Source organism: Silurus aristotelis (assembly GCF_946808225.1).
Source record: "Silurus aristotelis genome assembly, chromosome: 26".
NCBI classification, from domain to species: domain Eukaryota; kingdom Metazoa; phylum Chordata; class Actinopteri; order Siluriformes; family Siluridae; genus Silurus; species Silurus aristotelis.
Window position 1 is genome coordinate 7449792 of NC_139599.1, and position 24483 is coordinate 7474274.

General features: G+C 39.1%; 1 protein-coding gene across 5 annotated transcripts in view; it reads right to left on the minus strand.

Annotated features, from left to right (window-relative positions):
* camkk1a (calcium/calmodulin-dependent protein kinase kinase 1, alpha a) overlaps window positions 1-24483 on the minus strand; it is a 117660-nt gene that overhangs the window by 71333 nt on the left and 21844 nt on the right. For 2 of the 5 annotated variants that reach the window (XM_083531916.1, XM_083531920.1), the window contains exon 2: window positions 6271-6306. The exons of 1 other annotated variant lie outside the window; for it this stretch is intronic. The gene's annotated coding sequence lies outside the window, so the exon portion shown is untranslated. Of the gene's footprint in view, window positions 1-6254; window positions 6307-24483 lie in introns of all 5 variants that reach the window. 2 more of the 5 variants (XM_083531915.1, XM_083531919.1) reach the window with 1 other exon arrangement.

A 24483-nucleotide genomic window follows, 5' to 3' on the forward strand; every position in this document is an offset into this window, starting at 1 on the left:
TTTAAAAACTAGAAGTGCAGCCAAATATATTGACTTGGTGCTATTTCTTTATTTTACTAAAATCTACATTTATTACAAATCGCTACACACAGCAGAAGCCTTTCTACTCTGGCTTTTGTCTTTCCCTTCGCTTTACAGATGAAGGATTCTTTTTCAGTACAGTGTTTTATACTGCAGGTGTCAAGATTTTTCACATACTAGCAACGTCGCATCTTTACGTGCACACATAGTTGTGTTGCTTCAGTAGACATGTCTGATTACATGCAATAAACTACTTAATGTTCTTTCATGGTATAAAAACCAACTTTGACCAAACAAGGCTACACGTTGTCATTCAAAATTCCTCTTAAAACACTTATATTATATAAGGTATGCTTCAGGTCATTGTCTTATTGTGTAGTGAAGTTGGTTTTAATTAGCCACAGTCCAGGAATTGCATGGTGCTGAAATACAGAATGGCAGCCATGTTGGTTCAGTATTCCTTTCACCATTTAACCTACATTTGAACTATGTGTTACAGCCTTATTCCAAAATAGATTATATTCATTATTTTCCAATAAATAAAACAAATAAATAAAAAATAATCGCATGTACATAAGTATTCACAGCTTTTGCTCAATACTTAGTTAAAGCACCTTTGGCACCAGTTACAGCCTCAAGTCTTTTTGAGTACGATGCTACACGCTTGGCACACTATTTTTGGTCAGTTTCTTCCATTATTTTTCGCAGAACCTCTCAAGGTCCATCAGGTTACATAAAGCGCGTCGGTGCACAGCCATTTTCAGGTCTCTCCAGAGATGTTCGATTGGGTTCAAATCTGGGCTCTGGCTGGGCCACTCAAAAACATTTACAGAGTCATCCCATAGCTGCTCCTTTGTTATCTTATCTGTGTGCTTGAGGTCATCCAGAGCACTCTGGAGCAGGATTTCATCAAGAATGGCTCTGTACATTGCTGCATTCATCTTCCCCTTGAACCTGACAAGTCTCCCAGTTCCTGCTGGTGAAAAACCTCTGCACAGCATTATGCTGCCACCACCATGCTTCACTGTAGGGATGGTATTGTCAGGAACTCTCTGGACACGATACACCACCAGATTATTCTGTCAGTGATCTTGCTGGTGACTAGGTGAGTGAGGGACTGGATGGGAGGACCCAAATGCAGGATGCACACATGGGTACAAAGAAAACAGGCTTTAATAAAGACAAAACAACTGAGCAATGGGGCAAAGGCAAAAACACAGTCCAAAAAACAGTCCAAAAAATCCAAAAGCCAGCAAACAGAACAATATAGGCAGGAGCAGAATCACAAACCATAAACCAGTCCAGAGTCCAAAACCAAAACAGAGCAGAACAGGGGTCTGAAACAGGAGCTAAAGCAGAAACAAAAACAGGTACAGGTACCCAGAGCAGACAGAGTGGTAAAAATCATCTCAGGGGCTATGAAGCCGGTAACATAATCTAGCCCGTGCTAAAGTCTTTGGTGTCCTTAAATAACGGGAGGCGCGGGAAAAACAACAAGATGGCCGCCAACCCAGAAGTGTGCCCTGCGAAACCGTAAGTGCGCGTCGTGTACCCAAAATATCCTGATAAGTATTGGCAAGGCAATGAGTGGTGCTTGGTTTCCTCCAGACATAACGCTTGGCATTGTAAGGATGGTCACGGATTCAGGCCAAAGAGTTCAATCTTTGTTTCTAATGGTCTGGGAGTCCTTTAGGGGCCTTTTGGCAAACTTCAGACGGGCTGTCATGTGCCTTTTACTAAGGAGTGGCTTCCGTCTGGCCATACAGGCCTTATTGATGGAGTGCTGCAAAGATGGTTGTTCTTTTGGAACGTTCTCCTCTCTCTACGGAGAAATGCTGGAGCTCTTTCAGAGTGACTATCGGGTTCTTGGTCACCTCCATGACCCTTCTTTACCAATCGCATAATTTGACCAGGCGGCCCACACTAGGAAGAGAGTGAAGAGAGTTCCAACCGTCTTCAATTTACAGATGATGGAGGCCACTGTGCTCATTGAGACATTCAATGGTGCAGAAATTTTCTGTACCTTTCCCCAGATCTGTGCCTTAAGAGGTCTACAGACAATTCCTTTGGAATTCATGGCTTGGTTTGTGCTCTGACATGCACTGTTAACTGCAGGACCTCATAGACAAGTGTGTGCCTTTCCAAATCATGTCCAATCAACCGAATTTACCACAGGTGGACTACAATCGGAAAATGTGGAAATATGATGCACCTGAGCTCATTTATTTTTGTGTTTTGGCAAAGGCTGTTAATACTTATGTACATGTGATTTTTTTCATTTTTTATTTGTAATAAATTTGCAAAGATTTCAAAAACACTTGTTTCACTATGTCATTATGGGGTATTGTTTGTAGAATTTGAGGTAAATTAATTATTTCAATCCATTTTGGAATAAGGCTGTAACATAACAAAATGTGAAAAAAGTGAAGTGCTGAAAATACTTTCCAGCTGCACTGTAGATAATGAGTTAAAATGCTCTCCAAATATGAAAAGACACTTGCGAAGTGGAACACGAGTGCTACATATATTTCATCCAAAACCTACTTTTTGTTCCTAAGGTGACAGTTTGATGAGAATGAATACCAATCAATCACCTATTTTGTTGTATGTAAACAAAAGGAGCATGCATGCATCTCTTAAAAACAAGACTAGATGTTTCCACACTATTGACCGCCACTGTACTGTACGAAGTTCCTTTCAAAAGAACAATTTATATAAGAATATTGATGCTGCAAGTCTTTTTATTACAATGAAAGTGGAAATATTAATATTAAAAGCTTTTGCATATTATAATAATGTGCAGTATACAAACCCATTATTGAACGAATTAATTTGACTCAATGTGCACAAAAATTTGCATATTTTCTGCTTTCATTTTTTGCTTTGCTCTTAGTCTCTCAAAGCAGTAATAGCAAAATTCACATTTTATACACACAAGCAGACTTTTTGAATGTGGATGGATCAATACAGTGATATTAATCTTGGTACTAGATTAAAAAAACTAAACAAAAAACAACAGCATACAGATTAATAACACAGCTGTGTTATCATTAAGGTTTGTTAAAAGATTTTGGTAAGATAACTGATTGTTTGCACCATCAGAACAGATTTGTTGACATTTTCCTAAAAAATTTATAGAATTTATGAGCCACTGCTACTAATGCAATGCCGTGCGCAAACCACATAACAACCAGGCGAGTGGAAAGTTTTAAAATGTGATTAATAATGTTTTTGAAAAAGTAATAAGAAAGCAAATGTTTATTCAGATTTTCTGTCTGTGTGCTGAGGTTTTCTTCGAGTCTGTAACACTAATGCTGCTTGGCAAAACCCTGACAGGACTCTTACAAAGGGCTTCAAATCCAATAACATGAGCTTAGTTTCTAATACTAAAGGGATCATGTTTAAGGAATAGCGAATTAGAGATATACCATCCAGAATTACTGGTGCCCTTGGTAAAGAAAATACGGCTATAGTGGGGAAAAAAAGCATTTCTTATAACATTTGATGAGATACAGAGGAAGAAATTATGTAATTATTAGAGCCCTCATTAATACAGAATCTGCCCAGATCCTCTAGGGGTCTCGTGTGGCCTCGCCTTTTTAGCTTTGCCACAGGTTCACAGTGGGATTTAGATGAGGAGACTAAGCTTTTGTGTGTGTGTGTGTGTGTGTGTGTGTGTGTGTGTGTGTGTGTGTGTGTGTGTGTGTGAATAGCTTCTGTGTATTCTGTGTAACAGTCTGTTACACCACATAATCAAATTTTTACTCTGTGAATGCTCCAAGCAGCCTGTGACACACATTTCGAAAATGAGGAACATGGGCAAAGACACAGGACATCAATAACAAATGTACAAAGTAAAGATACAGAAGTGTGTGCATGTAAAAATTGTGAACTATCTGTCTATGTTGGTATTCTGGTTCCTCTCAAGGTTTCTTCCTTGCCACAGTCGCCACCGGCTCGCTCATCAGGTGTGAGCGGGCAGAGGTTGTTAAAGGTAGATTGGGTGCATTCTTTGTATTTGCACTGTAAAGGGGTCCGTGTGTGTGTGTGTGTGTATGTGTGTGCAAAACATCAGAGGTAGTCTGTAGTCAATGTTGCATTGTAAGTGTTATGTGTTTGTGTGCGTGGGAAGGAAGGGGTTAGTAGACGCCTCCCAGGGTCAGGGGGTAATCTGTGTCTGCAGTGATGGGGGAGAAGCAGTGGATGAGTGTCGCGCATGAGCCTGATGGCCTGTGGGTAAAAACTGTTTTTCAGACTAGATGTTCTGGCTTTAACACTCCTTTAGCGTCTGCCTGTTAGTAAGAGTATAAAAACATCCGTGATGGGGTGACTACTGTCTTAGATCTGTGTATGTACGTGTTTGTGTGTGTGTAAGAGTGAGAGAGCGTGAGAGAGCGTGAGAGAGCGTGAGAGAGCGTGAGAGAGCGGGAGAGAGCGGGAGAGAGCGGGAGAGAGCGGGAGAGAGCGGGAGAGAGAGAGATAGAATGCATGCCTATGTATATCTGTGTGTATGTGAATGTATGTGCATGTCTATGTATGTTTGTGTGTGTATTTGTTTGTTTATATTTGTTTGTTTATATTATTGTGGTTTTCAATGTAATTACATTTTTATGTATTTCATACTTGCCAATTCTGTCACTACTCGTTTACTATCCGTTTTTATTTGCAACTTATTTATAAACATGGCCTTTTCCCACACACAAAAAGCTTTACAATATATACATTAAACACCCTTTAATAAATTGTGTAATGTTAATGGTGCGCAAATGTGGAGTACAGATTTGCTGTTCTTGCCACTGTGTCCCCGAGGATCATCTCACGCTCACTCCTCCTCTAAAAACCTCTTTAATCGAGGCCAGAGACAGACAGAGCTATGATGAGATTCATCCTGACTGATTTAAAACATACCGTGTGCAACACGATAGAAAAACACAGCCATTCTGGATCCAATTCCACTTGCACACATGAAAAAGGGAAGAACGGGAAAGAGTCATGTTGCACTGCATGTAGGCATGTATGCATGGTCAGCCCCAGAAATGATCAACACTCTCGGATATGTGGCTGATTATCTTAATCTCGCACTGAAAACATGAGAGTGAAACGACACGAAAAAGATCAAGCTCGCCTGATTGAGAGTCACCTGAAAGCTCTATTTCTGTCCACAGGTGCTTCTGTTTATGCTTACATAAAAAAAAAAAAAAAAAAACTATGGTTATGAAATTGAATATGTTGGCATGGAGGTGGAGTCTGATTGTAGATTTGGAAAAACAAATATGTATGTATATGTATGTATATATATATATATATATATATATATATATATATATATATATATATATATATATATATATATATATATATGTATATATATGTATGTGTGTGTATATAGTGTGTGTATGTATATATATGTATGTGTATATATATATATATATATGTATGTGTGTATGTATATATATGTATATGTGTATATATATATGTATATATGTATGTATATGTATGTATATATGTATATATGTGTATATGTATATGTATATATGTATATATATACAGTATGTAAAATATTTTATAAAAAATATCTCTATCTATCTATCTATCTATCTATCTATCTATCTATCTATCTATCTATCTATCTATCTATCTATCTATCTATCTAATAAAGAGATAAATAGATAAATAAACAGATAAATAGGCTTTTCCCCCCACAGAATAAATAAAATTTAAATCTAAGAAAACTATTTCTAACTTATTTCTGTGAATAATTATATCATAGTTATGTTTCTTCTTTCTTAGAACACATTTCTTTCAGTTAATGGTTAATTAAATAATCTAATTAACCACAAACATGGCTTTGTTTATCCAAGAGGCCAATATTTCTGCAGTTGACTGTAAACCAATAGGTAGAATGCGTATGGAGGGGTCTAGTTAATTACTCTCAAAGCACACAGCGCTCAGGCTAAATGAGTGTGTGGCAGGGCTAATTAGCATGTGTGTAGTGTATCTTCGGCATACGGCGCGAAACTGGAACAAAATATTACAAGACGCTACCCACACCATCCGAAATCAGATCGGCCATGCTGCCCACACAGGATGTGCTTTCTGTTCATTTTTAGACTGTTATATACTAATGTCATGTCATTTTTTATAAAACAGTACATGTGCATTTGGATTTATTGAGCAAGCAAAAGGAGTGAGACTGTGATCATGTTGTTAAAATAAAACTTGTGTGGACTCACCTCACACCAAAGGCACCTGGCTCGGCCTCGTCACTCCAGAACGGATGAACACCTGAGAACAGGAGAAGCGCATGCTATTAGAGCTACACTGCATTTGTTAGTCTCAGTTAAAGCAAGAAAGTTCAGCAGAGTCTTGCTGAGGAAGAAAAATCTACATCCTGATTCCTGGTTGTTACTTCCCACTATAAGTTATCATATGACTGACTGTCTCACAAAATAAAAATGGTATATGTGCATGATTTTATGCTGTGCATTGTTGTCACATGACTGGCATGTGTAAAAATGTGCTATAAAAGCAATGTGGTCACAGTGTGGTTAGAGGAAATACTGGAACTCTAGTTACCTTGTACGGTCAATCAAATTAGTGTGCGCCAGATATAAATGTATATAAAAGTACATGAAACACTACATGGCGAAAGTTTGTGGACAACTGAACATTAGATTTGTATGTGCTTTTTGAACATCCCTTTCCAAATGTAGTTCCTAATTGCTGTTATAATAACCTCCATTATTCTGGGAACATGTTCCACAGATCTGAAGAGATATGTGCTTTTTCAGTCATAAGGGCGTTAATAAAGTCGGTTACTGATGTAGCGTGCGGAGGGCTGAGGTACACTTTAGAAAATTGAGACATACCTGGACAACAAGCAGAACTCAAAAAGTAGCGGGTTAAACAGTTTAACATTGTGGTGTGGAAAACTAAACCATAAGGACTGGCTGGAGAGGTGTGTGTGTGTGTGTGTGTGTGTGTGTGTGTGTGTGTGTTTGTGTGTGTGTGTGTGTGTGTGTGTGTGTGGGAGTAAAGTTAGGGGTTGTTTTTTTTTATATATATACACATTTTGTGGGACCACCATCATTTCATTACATCATGCAGTCACTGTGATATTGTTCTAATAAGCTTATGCAATGTTACAACATTTATTTCCACCCAGAGATGCATTTATTTCTGACCAAAATATTGTATTGATGATAGGAGAATCGCACTGCTGTGTAAAGTCCTCTTCCTCAAATCGCAAACATACTCAATGGGGTCAAGGTCTAGATATTTTGGTGACCAATCCATGTGTGATAATTAGGTTCTCTAAACTACTCTCTCACAATTGAGCACAATAAATCCTGGAGCTGTTATCCTGGAATATGCCCATGCAAAGATCAGGAAGAAAAAAAAATCCATTGATGGAAATAACTGGCTGTTCAGTATATTCAGGTTGCTGTTGAATAACAACTAGATAGTTCATTTAGCTAAAGTCGTTTTTTGGGCACATAATGTTGCTGAATCAATTGAAGCAACCCCGGATCATAACACTGCCCCCACAGGCTTGTACAGAAACAACCATGCATGATGGGTGGATTAGTTCATCCTCCACTCTTCCTAATCTCTCTCCCTTGCAAATTTAAGAGGCAGCTACTTTTCCACACCATGGTAGTGTGTTGCGACCAGGTGATCTCTGACAAAAATGATCGAGCTAACTTTAAAAAAATATATAATAATTAATGATTGTTGTTGGTTTTCTTATTTCTATACTTGCTTTGATAAGCAATTAGAAGTCAAATGTAAATATTAAAGTAATATTTGGAAATTTCGTAAGTTATCTAGTTCTCTGTCTGCGTCACTGTCAAACATCATGTGTTAAGGATTTGCGTGAAGTCTCCTAGTGTTTGATTCCAGAAATAGACCCAATTCTCTATTTTCTTTTCTACCGATTTTAATACAGGAGAGCTGAGCCGGAGTAATTATACAAGCCTTAGCGATTATACATGAAAAACAATGTCTCTTGATAGGCAGCGAGTGTCGCTACAAAAAGTCTTAAAGTCTACAAACTTAAGCAGACACAAGTCATGTTCGAGGTGAAAGACTGTTATTCTTATATTGTGACTGCGGTGTCACATATATTCGAAAGTTTAAAGTAAAAATTTCTAGGCGATGCTAGATGAGCATATCTGATTTAAAAAAAAATTATCTTTTCATTTTAATTCGAGCTTCAATATCTTGTGTTTGTCAAGTGCAGATTAATGTGTCCTCTTCAACTTCGGACCCACAAGAGCCTGCTTCTTAGTACACTTGCTCCTAAGACATAAAAAACACTTTCACAAAATGTCAAGTAGTCCACACAAGAGTAAGACATCAAGGACTTGGCAGGCGTTACTGTATGCAGACTCCATTTCCACATGGGCAATGCATCAAAACAACTTTGAAAAAAGCCTTTTTCCAAATAGAGTGGCTTCATCAAAGACAACTTTACACATAGCCCACCATATACATGACTCAGCATCTCATTAGAATCTTTCATGATCTACAGGTCCCTGCCTGTACGTTTTACGTGTTTATCCTTCGTTAATAAGATTTCCCTGGTGGTCTAGTGGTTAGGATGTGGCGCTCTTACCGCTGTGGCCCGGGTTCGATCCCCGGTCAGGGAACCAACCCCAGCCACTCTCATTGCCGGTCCCAAGCCCGGATAAATGGGGAGGGTTGCGTTAGGAAGGGCAGCCAGCGTAAAAACATGTGCCAAAACATGCGGAGGATCTGCTGTGGCGACCCCTAATGGGAGAAGCCGAAAGAAAGTTATCCTTGAAAATATTGTAAGTTGAAACCCCGAAGTCTTAAGAACAGTGATCAGTATGGGGTAGTATACTGTAATTTGTTCATAATCTAATAAATTACAGTACATACTTTAGCAAAACAAAGCACTTTTTGCTAACTTCACAGTATATATGTATGTGGCAGGGAGTACCAATGCGAGCGCATGGATGAGCGCATTTTTGCGAGTGGAGGGTGGAGCCGGATTAAATGAGCGGTAAGAAGCACACATGTAGCTAATGAGACTAATCATTCTGCTCTGTTTCAGTGTCCAGGGACGGCGTTAAAAAGCATAGAGACAAGAACTAATATTGGGCTTTGAAACACAGAAAAAAAAAATACACACTAACACAACTGAATTCTGTCGACTGCTGGTGGTAGTAAATCGTCTCACAAGGCGGGAGTTGGGTACATCCTGGCAAGGTCCCAACGTTTCGTACTGCATATCTTCTGGTACGTTTGGCTGCCGCGCAAAACGCTAAAATATTTGTACTACTTTGTTGTATCGTTATCGCCATTGTAAGATCGAAAAGGTCATACCGTCATAACTCGTAATGGTTAATACCTGGTGGTTAATACCTGGAATTACACCAACTACGCCGCTGGAAGCCACATGCAATTCTTTGTAAGCAGACTATCATAGACAGAACACCATGTTTTTAATGAAACATATAAATTATGAAGCACCACAAGTTTCGTCTCATACTGTTGTTTGTGACATTGAAGGATATTTTAAAGATGGATGACATTAACTGCCACCGCTACACCGATGACATACTTGGCACAATAGACCTAAACAATCTGATTGCATTAAACATGGTCCTTGAATGAACATGTAAAATAGCAAAACGGTCACAGATTTACTGCCTGAGCACCACCTAGATTCCCTCTTTAAAACTTTGAGAAGGTCAGACTATTTTTTTCTCCAAAAAGGTGACTCAGGTGAAACCTGGAAACTGTAAGCCCTAGAAACTGATCTATCAGGTCCACCTCCATGGAGAAAAATCCATATTTACAACACTTTACATATAGCACACCTTGACTTCTGCAAGAAGATATAGAAGAAATCTATAAGGACTCTTCTCTGTCCTGGCAGAAGATGAAGTAAAGCTGAGTCATTTACTGTCTTTAAGCACAGACCAAACATTTTTAGTGAGCAGTAATAAAAAAAAAAGAATGAAGCGAAAGAAAACTTGTACTGTTTTTACTGCTGTACCAACAGCTGAAGTCCTCTCTAACAGGGTTTTAGCTTGACTGTATTCTTAGACGCTGACCTATTGTTTTGTTGGAGACTACAAAGCACTTATGTAAGATGCTTTGGATAAGGACATCTGCCAAATGCTGTAAACGTAGCTTAGGTGTCAGTGACATCAACTGAGCAGTACACATCCCTAGATAAACATGGTTGTGCATGTACACTGCATAACCTTGAGATTGGATTACCGTACATGTTTCTCGGTATCCATCAGCAAGCTCTAATTTACTCAAAGTTTGGCAGAAAGGTAGAATAATGCTTCCTAAGATTTCTTTTTCCTATTTCTATCATCTGCATTATTTCTTGCTTCGGCTACCCTTGGCTTGTTTATTGGAGATTGATGTTCTGCTGTCTGTGTTAACATTTATATTGCATTTGATTCTAAAATTTCAAGTGGAAGCTACTCAAAAGTACAGTGTCAGACTTCCCTACCTTCAAACAACCAAACACCCAAAAACACCCTTATTGTTAATGAATATCAAACAAGTCTGAACATTTACCACCCATAGAACTACAGGTGGATAGAACATGTTTAAAACACGTCCAGCTGGAAAGAATTCCATGTTTCCGAGTCGCATGTGGAATTCGACGCGAAATACTTTTTCGTGTCGAATCGCGAAGTGCTCCGGCTACTGTCTGCTAGCTTTAAACCTTAAGCCCTAAAATACCATTACTCGGTGGCTATTTAAAACAGTTTCAGGACAAAAGAGAAACAAAGACATTTCAAACCGTATTATTGTTGAGGCTTTCACACAAAGTCTTGTGAAAGCTTTTTCCCTGAGGAAGAGCGAATATCATTTGTGGCTTCTGAATGGATGAAAGAGACGATGAAGAAAGCGAACGCTCCAGGTATCTTAGCTTCATTTGCTTCAGTTGTGAATGACTGGAATATATATATATATATATATATATATATATATATATATATATATATATATATATATATATATATATATATATATATATATATATATATATATATTATATATATAAAAAAAAAAAGAAATCATAGATCCGACATAATCCTCTGACTCCATGTGTCACTTTTATTTCTAGTCGGTTATTTGAAAATGGCATGTTTTGGGGACAGAAGGAAGAAAAACATAAAAATGGCAGCAGTTTCAGAGTTAAAGTTCTACAATGTCATTTTGAAAGGTAAGTAGGATTAGAGAGCACAGAGGACAGAAGGGTTTTTGGAGGCTTATAGTAATAAAAAAAATATAGATATGGAGTCGACAGCAATCAAGATCACTTCCTAAAGCAATTGTTCAATAAAAGAAATACTCCAGGATTTCTCAACACAATCTCCCTCTCAGGGATTCCCAAACTAGGTTATGTTAGTTGATTTATAGAACCTCACAATATCCTCTATTGTTTTATTGTTCTATAAAAACTGCATGTGTTTTACACAATCAGTTAACGTGATTGCTAATAAAAAATAGAATCGTGATGCATTAGCGTAAGAGTTCAATAATAAAAATGAGCAGAATTTAATGAGTGGCAAAATATTTATTGAGTATCGATTGGACGGTGATGACAAAGTACAAAAGGTGGACAAATCCAAATCAGTCTTTATAAAACAGTCTCCAAAATCAAACGTGGGTCAGGCAATCAAAAAACAGACTTTCAAGAAAAACATCCAAACCAGATAGCAAGCAAAAAAATACAAAAGCCTGAAATCACAGTGGGGAAAAGTTTTAGAGCAAAACTTCACATTCGGAGGCTGGGCTGCTTTTCTTAATGTTTCTGTACTTGATTTGGTTGAGGTGTGTGTGAGTAGTCAGTAGTCTGAATAAATGTGAATGTAATTGTGGCTGTGAGTGATAAGAAATGGCATGCTGGGGTGAGTGATGGATTATAAGAATTTTAATTCATGCTGTATTCTGCGCTATACGGCAATCTCCTGAATGCAATCTCTTCCGCCCTTACCTTCCCTACATGGTTATTCAGCACAAGGAATACTCTTAGTTGTTAGTTACTTGTGTTACACGTTCACTATACGGACACAAAACTCCAAAAAAACACTTCAAATTCTCTTCCGATGACGGCAACACCAACAGCAAATGTGATGTTAAAAAAAACATACCAATCTTAAGGTCAGGTGTCCATAAACGTACTTTTTCCTATATACTTTATATTACTGACACAAGATAAGATCTTATGTTATAACAGTCCTAAATTGAAAAGGTCACTGGAAATTCATAATGCTAATTGCCCAAAAACCACTTCTTATTGACCTACAAAAGTCTAACAAAAATCTAATAAATAAAAAAAATAAATAAATAATAATTTACACACACACACACACACACACACACACACACACACACATACATACACATATATACAGTGAGGAAAATAAGTATTTGAACACCCTGCTATTTTGCAAGTTCTCCCACTTAGAAATCATGGAGGGGTCTGAAATTGTCATCGTAGGTGCATATCCACTGTGAGAGACATAATCTAAAAAAAAAAATCCAGAAATCACAATATATGATTTTTATACTTTTTATTTGTATGATACAGCTGCAAATAAGTATTTGAACACCTGTCTATCAGCTAGAATTCTGACCCTCAAAGACCTGTTAGTCTGCCTTTAAAATGTCCACCTCCACTACATTTATTATCCTAAATTAAATGCACCTGTTTGAGGTCGTTAGCTGCATAAAGACACCTGTCCACCCCATACAATCAGTAAGAATCCAACTACTAACATGGCCAAGACCAAAGAGCTGTCCAAAGACACTAGAGACAAAATTGTACACCTCCACAAGGCTGGAAAGGGCTACGGGGAAATTGCCAAGCAGCTTGGTGAAAAAAGGTCCACTGTTGGAGCAATCATTAGAAAATGGAAGAAGCTAAACATGACTGTCAATCTCCCTCGGACTGGGGCTCCATGCAAGATCTCACCTCGTGGGGTCTCAATGATCCTAAGGAAGGTGAGAAATCAGCCCAGAACTACATGGGAGGAGCTGGTCAATGACCTGTAAAGAGCTGGGACCACCGTTTCCAAGGTTACTGTTGGTAATACACTAAGATGTCATGGTTTGAAATCATGCATGGCACGGAAGGTTCCCCTGCTTAAACCAGCACATGTCCAGGCACGTCTTAAGTTTGCCAATGACCATTTGGATGATCCAGAGGAGTCATGGGAGAAAGTCATGTGGTCAGATGCGACCAAAATAGAACTTTTGGGTCATAATTCCACTAAACGTGTTTGGAGGAAGAAGAATGATTAGTACCATCCCAAGAACACCATCCCTACTGTGAAGCATGGGGGTGGTAGTATCATGCTTTGGGGGTGTTTTTCTGCACATGGGACAGGACGACTGCACTGTATTAAGAAGAGGATGACCGGGGCCATGTATTGCGAGATTTTGGGGAACAACCTCCTTCCCTCAGTTAGAGCATTGAAGATGGGTCGAGGCTGGGTCTTCCAACATGACAATGACCTGAAGCACACAGCCAGGATAACCAAGGAGTGGCTCTGTGGGAAACATATCAAGGTTCTGGTGTGGCCTAGCCAGTCTCCAGACCTAAACCCAATAGAGAATCTTTGGAGGGAGCTCAAACTCTGTGTTTCTCAGCGACAGGCCAGAAACCTGACTGATCTAGAGAAGATCTGTGTGGAGGAGTGGGCCAAAATCCCTCCTGCAGTGTGTGCAAACCTGGGGAAAACCTAGAGGAAACGTTTGACGTCAAACAAATGCTACTGTACCAAATATTAACATTGACTTTCTCAGGTGTTCAAATACTTATTTGCAGCTGTATCATACAAATAAATAGTTTAAAAATCATACATTGTGATTTCTGGATTTTTTTTTTTAGATTATGTCTCTCACAGAGGACATGCACCTACGATGACAATTTCAGACCCCTCCATGATTTCTAAGTGGGAGAACTTGCAAAATAGCAGGGTGTTCAAATACTTATTTTCCTCACTGTATATATACCTTTTAATTTTTTTGTCCAGTCAGCACATGCACACGCATAACTGTGCTCTCCCTTAAAACACAGATTAACTGATTTAAAGCTACAAATACAGTTAAGTTAAAAAAAAAAAAAAAAAAAAAACACCGTGTTATATAAAGACGAGTTTTAGAAAAATTCACTAAATGAAAGGACTGTCATTGTAAACAGCAGTTACCACAGATGCAAAAATTACTGTATGCACAATACCTTAAAAAACAGTGTCATATGAAATGTTTTTACGCATTTACAAACCTAGTTTTTTTTCTCGCTGGGCACAATCACACACACACACACACACACACACACACACACACACACAGATGTGAGTGGAGTTTACTAAGAGTAGGCAGCTAGAGTAAGAGTTATCATCAACTCAGCATTGTAATAAAATAAAAGCTGCACTAGAAACTACTGAGGGAACCTGACTTCACAATAAGGCAGTGTATACACACACACAGACACACACACACACACACACAGGCAGAGAAGGGAGGAGGGAAAGTCACTGAGGGCTGAGCGAGTGTCTAAGGCCGAGGAAACCCAGAAGGAGTGGATTAGCTCGGTTAATGACTGCGCCGATGACAGTGCACCCTACACATATGCACACACTGGAAATGAAATGCCAGTGTGCGTTATGGTACACTGTGCACCGACAAGCTGAAATTAGAACGGGATAAATAGGACTCATGAGTGGCTCTAACCTTCTGCAATTACGTTGATCATGAGGTATGAACTGAGTCTTATCGCGGCCAGGGGTTATATTGGATTTCTGTGAAAATCTCTCATAGCATATATCACAACACATTAAAGCCTGTGAGACTTTCACTTTTGCTCCTTTTTAATAGACTTTGAGGAAGCATAATGAGGCAAGGCCTGGTTCATCCTTGTGTGTCTTTAATTGAATCACCCAAATTTAATATCTGTCCGTCTCTGGGACCACGCAGCTTCTTTTAATAACCAAGTCCAAATCGATCAGGGGTACGATGGAAAGCAGGCAGCTGAGGACATCCTTTAGGGGAGGACGCAAAAACCGATCGGCAGCTCGCCATACCCGGGTTCACCTGAGGGGGAGGAAAAACAGGCGCATAGTCGATCATGGCCAAATCCACAGCTTACCTTTCCCCCAGGCTTGCCGATGGAGGGATTAGAGAAACGAGAATGAGATAGAAAGAAAGACTGTATTGCGACATGGAGTGCAGGTTGTTTGGAATGACTTTGATCGACTCACACTTATAGCGGTAACAATATACAGATATACAACCTGGTGCATTAATAGGATTAGCATTCATCACGGTGTTATAGTCAGCTGAAAGACGGAGTACCTGTGAGGGAAAAGTATTCTAACCATCATGGAAGTGTTTAGTGCTGCCAAGTATAGTCCGTGCTTTTGATTAGGTCTGGTCAGCAATGCCATGTTTTTTTTTTCTGATAAAGCTACAAACTTTTCTTGAATGGCAGCAGATGTAGCAATGTAGCGTGTTTACATCTGTAGCAGATTACAAAGCCAAAGTGCAGTTCGCAGCCTCGATGTTTACAAACGGAGGTTGCTGTACTGTGATTTAGGGGCACTTAACCAGACATATGAAATATTTAAGGCAGTCAGAGATGGATACAAACGGGACGAGAATAGGTGGAGTAAAGAAAATGAATAAGTAGATGGAAATAGATAATAATAGAAGCGTTTTCAACATTGAGGTGATCACCCGGTCACACACCCTGACTAATGGTGATATCCTAACAATCTTCGATCGAAGGTATTGTTTCTAAAGACAGCCATGGTGTCTCCTGCCTGAAAGCATCCTCGTCAATAAGACCTTCAGGTCAAATCCAATTCCTTTCAATCATCTCTCCATCGCAACCTCATTTAACCTGATGCTCTGCAACTGTCAAAACACATAAGCCATAACTGGGTATTTATTCAGAAGTCAGGCTTCCTCTTTTATTTTTGTGGCAAAGTGTGTATTCACACTTCTATTTGTATGTATTACAGGCTGAACAGGCAATCATCGAGAAAAAGATTATTAATAATCACATCTGGGAATCTCTTGGAAAGCGTAACTTGCGGTTAATAGAGATTCATAAATGATGAATGGTGGAATTTCAGGGCTGCCCTGAGGGAGCTTGGACTTCACCCAACTCTTTACTCTGTCAGCTATAAAAAGCAAAACCAGAGAGAGGGAATCTGTATCGCGCACAAACAGGCACTCTGTGCCTCATTAAAAATGCTTAGCCTTCAGCAAATATCAGCGGGATCCAGTGTTAACGCGTAACATTTGCTTAACGCTCAAATTATTTTCACTTGTGTTCCATGGAGTCACTGGATGATACGCAAAAGTAAAGGAGCCCAAGACCTAGAGGAAACCTACAACATTTTGCTTTATCGTCTTGCTTTCCACTTGCTAGGTTTCCAGATCCATTTTCTCGTCAACAACAATCAACGATGGCCGAATCCGCCCTTCCATTCTCGCTGTGATTGAGCCAAAATCCATGACTGTAGTCTAATGAGATTGAGTGCATAAGGAGAGAATAAAACACATTTCCTATGAACTAAACTATACGGACGAATGTTTGTGGAAACCTGACCATAAGATTCTAATGTGCCTTTTGAACATTCCATTCAACATTTAGTCCTCTTCTAGAAAGATTTTCCACTCATAACCCATGTAAACCATACCTTCATGTTACTAGCTTTGTACAGAGAGGCACTGTCATGCTGGAACAAGTTTGGGTCTCCTAGTTCAAGTGAAGGGAAGACATTTGTGTTACCACATTAAAAGACAACCTACACAATTACATTCGATGTGCCTTCAACTTTGTGGGAAACTTTCAGGGGAAGAGCCAGATATGGCTATACATTTGTCCCTATAGTGTATAGTGTCAAGTCAAGTCAAGTCAAGAAGCTTTTATTGTCATTTCAACCATGATGAGAAATGAAAAAACTTTCCTCCAGAACCCTGGTGCTACATAAACAACATGAAACACCATAAGGCTACATAACAGAGAAACACAATAAGTAAGGACTAAAGTAAGTGTCCTCGCCACATAAAGTGCAACTTCGTGTGCAACCTGGTGCAAACAGTGCAAGACAAGACAGTGCAAAAGACAACGCAAGACAGTGTAGGACAAATACACAAAACACAAAATAGTGCCACCAGTAAACCTACTGTATATTATACTGTGCAGTGTGCAAGACAAAACTGGATTCAGGAACGTACTTGTAAAAATTGTAAACATAGAAGGTTGTGCAAAACAGCAATAGCATGACCTAAAAAAAGTGATCATCTTCTGAGTAAAACTGAACAGTATTATTATAAAGATAAGTAGAGTAGTAAGTACTCTGTAATTCGTTCCAACGCTTGTGACCGGTTATGAAACTGACAAGTACCGAATAAGTATTTTTTTGTATGCAATACTGTACTGTGCAAGGAATAAAGAAAATGCATAGACATTTTCAACCACTTTGGGACCCATAATTTAGACTTAAAATGCACAGAAATCATACTTTGTTCAAGAGCTAACATGAGACTAACAAGAGACTGTTTTAACGCAAGCTTCTGAGTATTACTGTACCGTAATTTCCGGACTATAAAGCCGCACCCACTGAATTTTACAAATATTTAAATTTTTAACATAAATAAGCCACACCTTGTGTATAAGCCGCAGGTCTACACTGCAACTAAGACAGTGTCTGTTACACGGTGTAACGGGTGAAATACAGTGAGGAAAATAAGTATTTGAACACCCTGCTATTTTGCAAGTTTTCCCACTTAGAAATCATGGAGGGGTCTGAAATTGTCATCGTATGTGCATGTCCACTGTGAGAGACATAGTCTAAAAAAAAAATCCAGAAATCACAATATATGATTTTTAAACTATTTATTTGTATGATACAGCTGCAAATAAGTATTTGAACACCTGTCTATCAGCTAGAATTCTGACCCTCAAAGACCTGTTAGTCTGCCTTTAAAATGTCCACCTCCACTACATTTATTATCCTAAATTAGATGCACCTGTTTGAGGTCGTTAGCTGCATAAAGACACCTGTCCACACCATACAATCAGTAAGAATCCAACTACTAACATGGCCAAGACCAAAGAGCTGTCCAAAGACACTAGAGACAAAATTGTACACCTCCACAAGGCTGGCAAGGGCTACGGGGAAATTGCCAAGCAGCTTGGTGAAAAAAGATCCACTGTTGGAGCAATCATTAGAAAATGGAAGAAGCTAAACATGACTGTCAATCTCCCTCGGACTGGGGCTCCATGCAAGATCTCACCTCGTGGGGTCTCAATGATCCTAAGGAAGGTGAGAAATCAGCCCAGAACTACACGGGAGGAGCTGGTCAATGACCTGAAAAGAGCTGGGACCACCGTTTCCAAGGTTACTGTTGGTAATACACTAAGACGTCATGGTTTGAAATCATGCATGGCACGGAAGGTTCCCCTGCTTAAACCAGCACATGTCCAGGCACGTCTTAAGTTTGCCGATGACCATTTGGATGATCCAGAGGAGTCATGGGAGAAAGTCATGTGGTCAGATGAGACCAAAATAGAACTTTTGGGTCAAAATTCCACTAAACGTGTTTGGAGGAAGAAGAAGGATGAGTACCATCCTAAGAACACTATCCCTACTGTGAAGCATGGGGGTGGTAGCATCATGCTTTGGGGGTGTTTTTCTGCACATGGGACAGAGCGACTGCACTGTATTAAGGAGAGGATGACCGGGGCCATGTATTGCGAGATTTTGGGGAACAACCTCCTTCCCTCAGTTAGAGCATTGAAGATGGGTCGAGGCTGGGTCTTCGAACATGACAATGACCCGAAGCACACAGCCAGGATAACCAAGGAGTGGCTCTGTAAGAAGCATATCGAGGTTCTAGCGTGGCCTAGCCAGTCTCCAGACCTAAACCCAATAGAGAATCTTTGGAGGGAGCTCAAACTCCGTGTTTCTCAACGACAGGCCAGAAACCTGACTGATCTAGAGAAGATCTGTGTGAAGGAGTGGGCCAAAATCCCTCCTGCAGTGTGTGCAAACCTGGTAAAAAACTACAGGAAATGTTTGACCTCTGTAATTGCAAACAAAGGCTCCTGTACCAAATATTAACATTGACTTTCTCAGGTGTTCAAACACTTATTTGCAGCTGTATCATACATATAAATAGTTTAAAAATTATATATTGTGATTTCTGGATTTTTTTTTTTTAGATTATGTCTCTCACAGTGGACATGCACCTACGATGACAATTTCAGACCCCTCCATGATTTCTAAGTGGGAGAACTTGCAAAATAGCAGGGTGTTCAAATACTTATTTTCCTCACTGTATGTTGTGGCTCCTTTAAGAGCAGAGCGGCATTTTGGGAACAGCACGTCACTGCATTCTGCCGGTATTACTGCGTGTGTGCGACTGAGGATTATATGCTCATTATTTTCTGATGCTCATTTTTAAGTTTCTTTGACTAACCTGTAACGCTGTTGCCGAGAAAAATTAAGTTTTGGAAACCTGTCTGTGCTTATATGATTTCTGTTGCAACTGGAGTTAGCGAGCTCTCCCTTCACCCAGACTCAACGCGCTACAACGGCTTGTATCTAAACAGTAGCCGACCAAGTAAGTCATTGTTCACTGTCTTCCTCCTTCCTTTCACAACTACTGTATTTCTCTCGAGAGTTTATCTTTTGGCATCGTCGTGATTCCAAAAAGTTTTTCTCCCGAAGCCGTGCAGCTCAAAACAAAGGTGAGGTGCGGTTTTTCGTTTCCATTCGGAAATTTCATTGGTCTAATGTTATGGGGTTCAGTTTTTTGGCTTGAGGTTTGTGAAACCGGGAAAAACCCCGGAAAAATCCATAAATTAGCCGCTTCGTTGTTTAAGCCGCGGGGTTCAAAACGTGGGGAAAAAGCTTTAGTCCGAAAAATACGGTAAATATAAAGACTAGCAAGTGTGTAAGTGTGTTAAAAATGTTTTAATATATTATTAAAAACAGTCCTAAGATGAGCCTGAAACAGTCTTACAGCAACAGTTCTGGTTTTACAATATTCAGATAAGATTTTCTACTGAAGAAAGATTGATATAAAGAATAACCTGTTCTTTTTTTGAGGACATTCAAATGGTGTCCATACGACATCTACTAGGCTGTCTGATAAAGAAAGCGCCATGCAGAAGTAGAGCATCAGGATGTTTGCTGCATGTTTAATAGACTAAACATGATGCTGGTACCCTACAAGGACCCGTGAATCCCGGATAAGTTACTTTAGTGTAAAGCAAACACCGTACACATTTTTTCTCTGGTGACTAATTAATTCATCCATCAGTGTCCTTGCAAAACCCCTCACTTCCAGGCTTGATCTTAAACCATTATGCGTGAGAGTTTCTGGGTAAGCACTTCCAGCACAAGAACCGTACAGAAAATTTTAATGAGCTTTCGCACTTATGCTTTAAGACAGAAAGGGATCACAGAGGATTCAGGTGTCCACCTGACTGTCTGGCCGTGTGAGCAAAGACCTGAAAGACTCTCTGCGTGCAGGCACACATTAATAGGCGTTTGTTTCTTTTTTGTTATTTTACATTAGTCAGTGTGGGATAATTAATAAAAGGCAACCCAATCAAAATACTGCATTCTACATTTATACTTGGATTTCTTAATAGGAACTTGAGATGTCTCACAATCGCTTTTTAAAAAAACGGCATTCCTAATCCACCTACACAAAGAAAACTGTGATTAAATTCACGGGAATTCAGTAAAACGTACTGCTGAGCTGAACTACAATGTGCCTGAGCTGTGAGTTCGAGTGTTTGTGTTTTGTTGGATGATCAAATTTTCTTGTGTAATTGCGTCACCCTCTGTTCCAATAAATCCAAATAAGCACAAAAGGTGGCATGTATTGAGCGGCAATGGGAAATCGAAACAGCTCCAGCCAGCGGGGCGTCTCTGTGGGTATCCACAAGTGCATGTCCTGCCCAACCCAAGAAGAACATTTCTAGTTCTCACAAGAATATTTGTTTTTGCTTGAAAGAAGAGAAGCTTGAAATGTATTTGTTCAATATTACAGTCAGAAATATAAAAATAAATAGACAACGGTTCATAAGAGAGCAAAGAGCTCCCACTCCGGAAATGACACATCTGTATTACAATCAAATCACTCAGCTAGATGTTTCATTGCTTTTATTTTAATGACTGAGAAAAAAACGATTTTCATTTATGAATTACACAGACTGTTGCAGTATGATTTTATGAGAACATTCCAAGCTGGGCAGTGAAAAACAAATCCCTGTCACAACAAAAACAACCTGAAGCATGACTTCTTTTCCAAGATATACCTATATCATTATCTGGTTGTGATTCTATACCTCTACAATCCAGTGTCTTCTTATGTTCACTGATGTGTGGTTTGAAACAGTATTTCTACCTACTGTTTAGGCAGTATTTAGACAGACAGACAAGACAGACAAGACAGAGATAGATAGATAGATCGATCGATCGATCGATATTCACCCAATAGTCACTCTAATAGACCTTCAGAAGTATTCAACAGAGATAAGAGAACCTACAAGAAGAAAGAAGAAAGCCTCTTCTGAATAAAAGGTATACAAATTTATTATACTTTTTACAGTTTGGGCTAAACTACAAGAGAAAGACACAGAAACTGGTCATTAACTAGCTAACATTATCTAACTCCATCACTACAGTGCAGCATCATGCTGTGGACATGGCTTCTCAATGGTAGAAACAAGGAGACTGTTTAGAATTTAGAGAAAAGATGAATGCAGTCAAATACAGAACACACACAAACTTTCAACTTTCAGTAACCCAAAGCATACAGCCAAAGTGTGAAGTGGCTTCTGGACAAGTCTCTGAATGTCCTTGAGTGGCCCAGACAAGCACCTGACTTTAAGCATTAAAACATCTGCTCATATGCTTTCCCCTATCCAGTTTGGCTGAGTTTGAGAGGATCTGCCAGTAATGAGAGAAACCAGGTGTTCGACTTCCCCACGAAACCGTAAAGCTGTGAGCACTTCTTAATATAAATGATTTGTTTTCAATGTGGTCAGATTCAGTGTGGAAAGATGCATTGATCGACTTGAAATTATATCTATTACACAATAATAAGTGCAGAATCGGAAGGGGTTTAGAATACTTTTCAAATCTGCATTAATTCAAATTTACCACTGTGTTCATAAATGAAGTGTTTTAGACCGAATAATTGCTAACATAACCATAAACAGTAATAGGGAAAAAAACAAAGCCGTTGTTAATGTTGCCTGATAAAACATTATGTTCTGCACAATGAAACTTTTCACACGCAAAACCGTGCTTGTAACACGAACACGCTACAGCGGGAATGTTGCCAGGTTGAAATGTATGGAAAAATGTGGACATTAAATGGATTAAAAGGATTAAATGACATGAACAAGTCAGAGTGATATACCTGGTCAGCTGGAAATCAAAGTGCAACTGGTAGCTTTCATATTAGGTCAAATGGGAATTTTCTGATATTACATTTTTCAAGGCACTTTTAGAAAACATATTGAAATGACTAGATATACAAACCTGGGCTACATTTCAACATCTTCATATAACTGATAAATTGCTGTGACATTTACATAGTTGCATTTGTTTATAAATTGGTCTAAATGTAATGGCAATCTGTGAGTAATCTTTCAATCGGTGAGACATGATGATTCACACATACCTAATGTCATGTTACATTACTCAATAAACCTGACTCAACCTGCAAAAGTAATGATTTTCCAATGAAAATAATTACGCCAGATTTAAAAGGCTGGTACATGATTCTGATTCACCCTCCCTTGCATCCTATTCCTGCCAGCCCAAGCAGGCTAGTTCCAGTAGATCGACCGTGATGCATTTTAATGGCCATTTCTAATTGCCTAATTAAATCTGGTGCACGATGCCACAGAGTAACACACTGCAGACCTCTGGCATGGACTTTTAACTGAGATAAGACCCACACTAGTCCCTGTGATTAAGAAATACTCCAAATACTTCATTCATGGCCAATGAACATCAAGCGTCCAAGCCTGGGAAAACCTCCCAGAGCTAATAACAAGCATTTACTTCAAAAACATTTCATATCATACTTCAATTTCTGCAAATTTTATTTAATCCAGGCATAGTCTATAAACAACTACCTCTGCACTGGCTTGATATTGGGAAGAAGAAAAAAAAGACCAGCTTGAGAAGCTTTTGAATGAAATTATTATTGATTTAGAGACACTGTATGTTATTGGTAGTGCACTAAGAAATTACAGGCTTGAATATTTTTCAGTTTCTGTGTGTATTTAAAAACTAGCAATAATAAGAAATGAGATGTTTCTGAGCCTTCACCACCTTGAATCGAATGATCATAATCAGAACGCTTAAGGCGAGGTTAGCTGTGGAGACGCTCTAATAAAATAAATCACTGTAACTATATTTATAGATTGTATATTTATTTTATTATAGTTTGTAGACACATGACAATATGATTCTATGTGCTTGAACAGCTTATTCCACATTTTGTCCCAGTTGCTGTTATAATATATATACATACAGTGGGTACGGAAAGTTTTCAGACCCCCTTAAATTTTTCACTTTTTGTTATATTGCAGCCATTTGCTAAAATCATTTAAGTTCATTTTTTTTCCTCATGAATGTACACATAGCACCCCATACTGACAGAAAAACACAGAATTGTTGACCTTTTTGCAGATTTATTAAAAAAGAAAAACTGAAATATCACATGGTCCTAAGTATTCAGACCCTTTGCTGTGACACTCAAATATTTAACTCAGGTGCTCTCCATTTCTTCTGATCATCCTTGAGATGGTTCTACACCTTCATGTGAGTCCAGAAATTTTTGATTATACTGATTGGACTTGATTAGGAAAGCCACACACCTGTTTATATAAGACCTTACAGATCACAATGCATGTCAGAGCAAATGAGAATCATTAAGGTCAAAGGAACTGCCTGAAGAGCTCAGAGACAGAATTGTGGCAAGGCACAGATCTGGCCAAGGTTCCAAAATTTTTTTTGCTGCACTTAAGGTTCCTAAGAGCACAGTGGCCTCCATAATCCTCAAATGGAAGACGTTTGGGACGACCAGAACCCTTCCTAGAGCTGGCCAACTGGCCAAACTGAGCTATCGGGGGAGAAGAGCCTTGGTGAGAGAGGTAAAGAAGAACCCAAAGATCACTATGGCTGAGCTCCAGAGATGCAGTCGGGAGATGGGAGAAAGTTGTAGAAAGTCAACCATCACTGCAGCCCTCCACAAGTCGGGGCTTTATGGCAGAGTGGCCCGACGGAAGCCTCTCCTCAGTGCAGGACACATGAAAAACCCGCATAGAGTTCTCCAAGATGGTGAGAAATAAGATTCTCTGGTCTGATGAGACCAAGATAGAACTTTTTGGCCTTAATTCTAAGCGGT